This window comes from Limulus polyphemus, unplaced genomic scaffold (assembly GCF_000517525.1).
Source record: "Limulus polyphemus unplaced genomic scaffold, Limulus_polyphemus-2.1.2 Scaffold718, whole genome shotgun sequence".
Classification (NCBI taxonomy): Eukaryota; Metazoa; Arthropoda; class Merostomata; order Xiphosura; family Limulidae; genus Limulus; species Limulus polyphemus.
Window position 1 is genome coordinate 46,906 of NW_013666328.1, and position 6,720 is coordinate 53,625.

At 34.3% G+C, this 6,720-nt stretch overlaps 1 protein-coding gene across 2 annotated transcripts in view; it reads left to right on the forward strand.

The window, feature by feature from the left end:
- LOC106460149 (zinc finger protein 1-like) overlaps nt 1-6,720 on the forward strand; it is a 118,384-nt gene that overhangs the window by 29,242 nt on the left and 82,422 nt on the right. The window lies entirely within an intron of this gene.

Consider the following 6,720-nt stretch of genomic DNA (forward strand, 5'->3'; position numbering starts at 1 on the left):
ACAGCTGCTTAATGAACTTAGCACACTTAACAATGACGTTTAACCACAGTTCCTACTTGCACACTTAGTTTTCTCCCATATAGGCTTAACAATGACTTTTAAGCACAGTTACTATTTGAACTCTTAGTTTCTTCCCATATAATATTAACGACGTCGTTTAAGCACAGTTGCTACTTGCATTCTTAGTTTCTTCGTATATAATCTTAACTATTTTGTACATGGACGATGTTTTGTTCTGTTATTTACTGGCGACAAGTGATTGGTTGCCCTTTTAACGTCACATGACTTCAGAAATGCTCTTTAATTATATATATATATATATACGTGTTTAAGTCATTAGAAATCTTAGCTTTCAGAAGATCTTTACCAATACTGTTTTAAATTATCCAAGCTGAGCTGGAAATCACAGCATTCAAGTTTGTGTCGCTTTTGTTGGTGTTGTAACCCTCAGAACCGTTTCAAGAAGAGTCATACATGTACACACACGCAGATAAGGGAATCTGTCGGTGAAGCGGCCAATCCAGGCTATAATGAAAGTGGTCTGTACCTCGTATGTTAAAACTGAGACGAAACTAAGTCTTGAGAATGTGCAACATGATTCTTGTGTAAAATGAAAGTTTTGTGTTGTAGAATGTTTATTCTTATTTACTTACACTTACAGGTCTATCCAAAGCGATAAATTCGTTTTTCACTAATATTTATAATTTATTATTAAATAGATTTTTTTTTTTTAGAAAAGTGCACCACATTTCACCGAACTTAGATTAGTTTAAAATAAGAATGGATTATAAGTCAATATATGTGATAAGCAAAATTAAGAAAGGCACTTTATCAACTTTAATGCACTATTGACGCCCCTTCTTCCTTTTATTAGCGTCAACTAACAGTTGTAATAGTGTTCGGCCAGAAAAAAAATAAGTGCTCTTTCAAGTATCCAAATTCCAGATCTATGCTTGTTGGAATTTGTTTTAGCTTTCATCATGCTGTCAGTAATCATCAGTTAATACGCTACGCTAAAAAACTCTTTCCTTTAGTCATGCGTAAACGTGTTAAAGTACTTGAAGTACAATTCGTACCACTCAAGTATAGATTGATTTATGAGTAATGTGTCTGATGAAATGGATCTATAAAGTTTAAACACAGTGTAATTTTAAATAGGTAAAGAAGCTAGTTTGGATCTTGGCCAGAAGAGGTATTAATTAGAAATCATTAATATCATCCTACACAACTAAATCACAGTTAACAAGTTTGCTGTTCTGGATAGTTAAGTCTTTTGGAGTGTAATAAGTCATTGGAAAGTTTGGGCACGTCAGTTGAGTCACTTCGTTTTCACCACAGTTCATACGCTACCAAAGAAAAGGTAATGACCATCATCAAACAGAACAGTTTATGGTGACGTTCGTATTGAGAGCTTTCTCGTTCAGCAAGCATTCGGTTCTGTGGATCAAGGGCAACGCTGGATGTATTTCCCAGCATGGACACAAAAGTACTGCTGTAAAAACTTCCGTCAATGAATCAGCTGTACGATGTGGCTTTGCGGGTAGTAAGTGATCCGTAAGTTCCACTGGAGAATTCATCCGCTCCGTTAAACAGACGTGGCATGGCTACTGCACAGCAGCAAGAGGTATCTTCCTCCCCCCCCCCCTCTCTTCTTCTCCTCCCATAGCAGGCACTACCAGCTTCCGCCGTTGGTGCCTGGGACTGGACAAGAATGGCATGTTGCAGTCCACAATGAATGTGCCAAGTACGTCTTTTCATCATCGCGTAAAGTCATTAGGTGGGCAACATATGCTGTCATGCACACGTCTCTAAATAAATATTCATTTATCTACATGAATATACAATCTGCGTGTGCACATATATATATATGTGTGTGTACATTATTAGCACCTAAATGCTTGTATGTTTTAATGCTCTTTATACTTGGTTTTACGGGCAAACACGAGCAGTAAATACAGTAAAGTATGCGAAAACGTGTGCGAGTTAGCATGCAAATTCTGTAATATACTAGTGAACATACTACTGAAACAGAAAGGCATAATTAACTCCTTTTATCACCAAAGAAGAGGCTTATTCTAAATGCTTGAATCTCACGTTCTAATATTTGCTAGATAACTCAACATTTCTTAACTATAATATTAAAGGTAGTCGATAGCAGAGAGACAGACATATGGACAAATTGGTATAGTTTTTGTTTTAAATTGTTTTACTTATCCAATTTTAAACTAATTTCCTGTTGTATAAACGAAATTCGGCCTCTAACATTAATGGGGGGGGGGGGAACAACTAGTTTATTGTCTAGAATAACCTTTTTTTTAGTCATATCTTTTGTTCTTATTAAATGTTCAACATTTTTACCATATTTGCTGAAACTAATAATACGAGTTTCGAGTATATATTATTCATATAGATCTCAGAAAATTGTTTTGGACAGAACAACATATTTTTCACCTCTCTTGAGAAAACGTTATCCAAATACCACAGTACACTCTAAATTGAAAGTATTTTAGGTCATAACACTGACTGCTTTTCGTTCTTTGTGTAGCTATGATTTGTAATAACGTATTGATCCGCGAGAAAGAGTAAGGATTTGAGAGAAATTACTTTCAAACTTGTATATATAAGGTAGTGTGAGTCAATGTGCAATAATCTTTGTAATTTTTATTCTCGTTGAAAAGATGTAAAGTTCAGCAATTACAAATATTTTCATGTAGAACTATTGGTGGTAAATCGATACGAACTGACTAGTGCTACTGAATCGCAAACGTTTGGATAAAAAATAACGTAGTATGCAGGCTTCAAATTAAAATATCGTGGTTTAGTTATTGGGCTATTCATTAAGTTTTAATTTTATTCTGTCGCTAAAGATATATGTATATATATATCTTCCATGATATGCGATTCAATCTAAATAACTGACTCTATTACATTTGTCAGTCGTATATCCTTATCGAAATCTCATATCTGCCGTTTTTCAAAACCATTCTGAAATGACGCCAAGCGAGCCGTTGGTGGCGCCATCATTTGAGACTAAGAGAGATTTTGTGCCTGTCTCACGTTTGCTATCCGTGTTTACCGTTGAGGGCATAACGACGAGGCTGGCGCCTGACAGATCTGCCCCTGACTGCTTTTCTCCACCATCATCTCGGCCTAGAGGATTAAGCCATCTGCGCAATGGGATGTAAGCTCGTTTACTGTGAAATAAAGGACGATGTTGTCTAAATCCACACCAAGTACATCCCATGACTCCACGTCTTTACTAACTTGCTATGAGTTTTGACAAGCTGGAGGAAATATTTAGGATATAAGATCTTGATTTCACTTCGTTTGCGGATTTGAAAGTTTATATGTTGTGGGAAACAGTGCTTGTTGTCTAATTACACCTTTCAACTTTCTGTTGTATTTCCATATTGCTATGTAAATAAGCTGGTACTAATTTCGAGGCTCAAACTTAGCGTTAAAAATCACAGAATAATTGTATTAAAGTAGTAATTAAAAAGTAATTTTGCTGGGAAGAATCGTATTGTGTGGTTGTAAATATAGCGTAATAACTTGTTCTTTACGCGAATGTGCTATTCTTGTTACCTCGACGTATGTTAATTAAATATGTTACATTTTTAATTTATCTTCATTGAACACCATCAAGTTTCACAATATATTCCTTTAATATTTCCTAGCATGTATTTTATAAGATGTGGTAAAAAAAATAATAATCAGTTTACCAATATGTTTTTATACCGTTCGCTGCTGTTGAGGTTTACATATCGTATCGTACTGACTAAATTGTATATGTTTTGTTTGTTAAAGTACTCAGTGTAGAGAACTGACATCACTTACGTAAGATGCATAAAAGGACCCTAGCTGCGAACGATGCGGTTAATTGTAATAATAGTGCTATTTTTGTTCAATTTAAGTTAAGCACAAAGCTACACAATGGGCTATCTGTGCTCTGCCCACCACGCATATCGAAACCCGGATTCTAGCGTTGTTAGTCCGCAGACATACCGCTGTGCTACTGGGGGGCGTTTATTTTTGTAGTTTAAGCACAAAGCTACAAATGGGCTATCTGTGCTCTGCCTACCTTGCGTATCGAAACCCGGATTCTAGCGTTGTTAGTCCGCAGACATACCGCTGTGCTACTGGGGGGGCGTTCATTTTTGTAGTTTAAGCACAAAGCTACACAATGGGCTATCTGTGCTCTGCCCACCGCGGGTATCGAAACATTTTTTCTAAACTATTTAAACACTAATTTGCTGGTGGAATCGTGACTTTGTTGGTTACAGAGTTCGTAATATATAAAAGTCACACACACACACGATTTTATACAAAAAGTGGCCTCCTAGTGGCACTACGGTATGCCTGCGGACTTACAATACTATAAACCGGGTATTTAAAAAGCCAGTGAGACCAATTAACCCATCGACACCTGTAGGATTAAGATGATAGGCTTAGTGTGTATGAAGTGATGGTCAAGTTTACTAAATATCCTTGTGAGACTTAGCCGTCGATATTTCCCTCTCAAAAGTAGCAGTGGTTTGGAAATACTTGAAGTCACAGCTATAAGAATAATTTTATGAACCCTTAATATGTTCCACTGAATAAGGGGAATTTTGTATAATACCATAATGTTTAGTACATTACAGTAAAAATAATTCGGAAACGCTGAATCATTATTTTAAAGCATAAATTTTTGGGTTTCAGGAAGACAGAATTACTTCTACTTAGAACTAAAATTCCACAAACTAAGAGTAAAATATTGTGTGTTAAGTCATTATTTTTCCTTTTACTTAGAACTAAAATTCCACCAACTAAGAGTAAAATATTGTGTGTTAAGTCATTATTTTTCCTTTTACTTAGAACTAAAATTCCACCAACTAAGAGTAAAATCTTGTGTGTTAAGTCATTATTTTTCTTTTACTTAGAACTAAAATTCCACAAACTAAGAGTAAAATCTTTGTGTGTTAAGTCATTATTTTTCTTTTACTTAGAACTAAAATACCACAAACTAAGAGTAAAGTCTTTTATGTTAAGTCATTATTTTTTTCTATTTACTTAGAACTAAAATACCACAAACTAAGAGTAAAATCTTTTGTGTAAAGTCATTATTTTTTCTATTTACTTAGAACTAAAATTCCACAAACTAAGAGTAAAATCTTGTGTTAAGTCATTATTTTTTCTATTTACTTAGAACTAAAATACCACAAACTAAGAGTAAAATCTTGTGTGTTAAGTCATTATTTTTTCTATTTACTTAGAACTAAAATACCACAAACTAAGTGTAAAATCTTGTGTGTTAAGTCATTATTTTTCCTTTTACTTAGAACTAAAATACCACAAACTAAGAGTAAATTTTTTGTGTTAAGTCATTATTTTTCTCATCACATTTCTGATATTTATAAAGCATATCAGTGATAGTATTTAATCTGACGACGCAGTAAGACTTTTTGATTTGCCAAGTGCAAAAGATTGGTGTCAGGAAGACCATTAACTGATCCATAAGAAATTTAGGTAAACATTTGAGAAAATATAGTAACATGTATTATTAAAATATTCTGAAAAAAAAAGCCAGTCAAATATTAGGTGACCAAATAATCTTGTATAATACAAGGTTTATATGGAGTAGACCTTTGATGCCACATACCATGATTGATCCCTAGCAGAATACTGTAATGCTTGTGATAAAACAGGACATAACTGCTGATACTTAATGGATGTTTCTGAATAGACGATTGGTTTAGATGATTAATGCCAACTGTTAAATCATGAATCCTTTGTGTCATGCTTTGTAAAATAATCCTCTGTAATCCTTTGTGCCATGCTTTCTGCTCTTGTAAAATAGTACAATACCAGATTTCATCTACTTCAAATGATATTTCCTGTTGAAACCTGCGATCCTTCTTTTTTTTCCAATATGTGAAACCGTGTCTACGTTCCTTGTATTCATCCAAATCTACACATTTTTATGTTGTTCTCAAATATTTCATATTTAAGTTTGCTAGATTGAGATTTTATTATATTGATAACAACACCAATCCAATTCTTTAACGCTACTGGGCCCTTTATGGGTTAAGCAGTAGTATACCTCCCCAAATACGGATACACTTACTGTTTTACTTCTTCTTATTGTTGCACACCCTCTTTATGAGTGAAGAATTGTACTTCACTAAATACGGATACACTTATTGTTGCACATCCCCTTTATGAGTGAAGAATTGTACTTCTCTAAATACGGATACACTTATTGTTGCGCATCCCCTTTATGAGTGAATAATTGTACTTCCCTAAATACGGATACACTTATTGTTGCACACCCCCTTTATGAGTGAAGAATTGTACTTCCCTAAATACGGATACACTTATTGTTGCGCATCCCCTTTATGGGTGAAGAATTGTACTTCCCTAAATACGGATACATTTATTGTTGCACACCCCCTTTATGAGTGAAGAATTGTACTTCACTAAATACGGATACACTTATTGTTGCACACCCCCTTTATGAGTGAAGAATTGTACTTCCCTAAATACGGATACACTTATTGTTGCACACCCCCTTTATTGGTGAAGCAGTGCAAATCCCCTTATACGAATACATTTACTGTTTGATATACAAGACTGTTTAGTGTAAGAGTTATTACTTAGTTCATTTAATAATCTAATATTTAATGATTATTTAGTTTTCATAACAAGAATGTTAAAAGTAATTATTTTAAAGTCAATAAC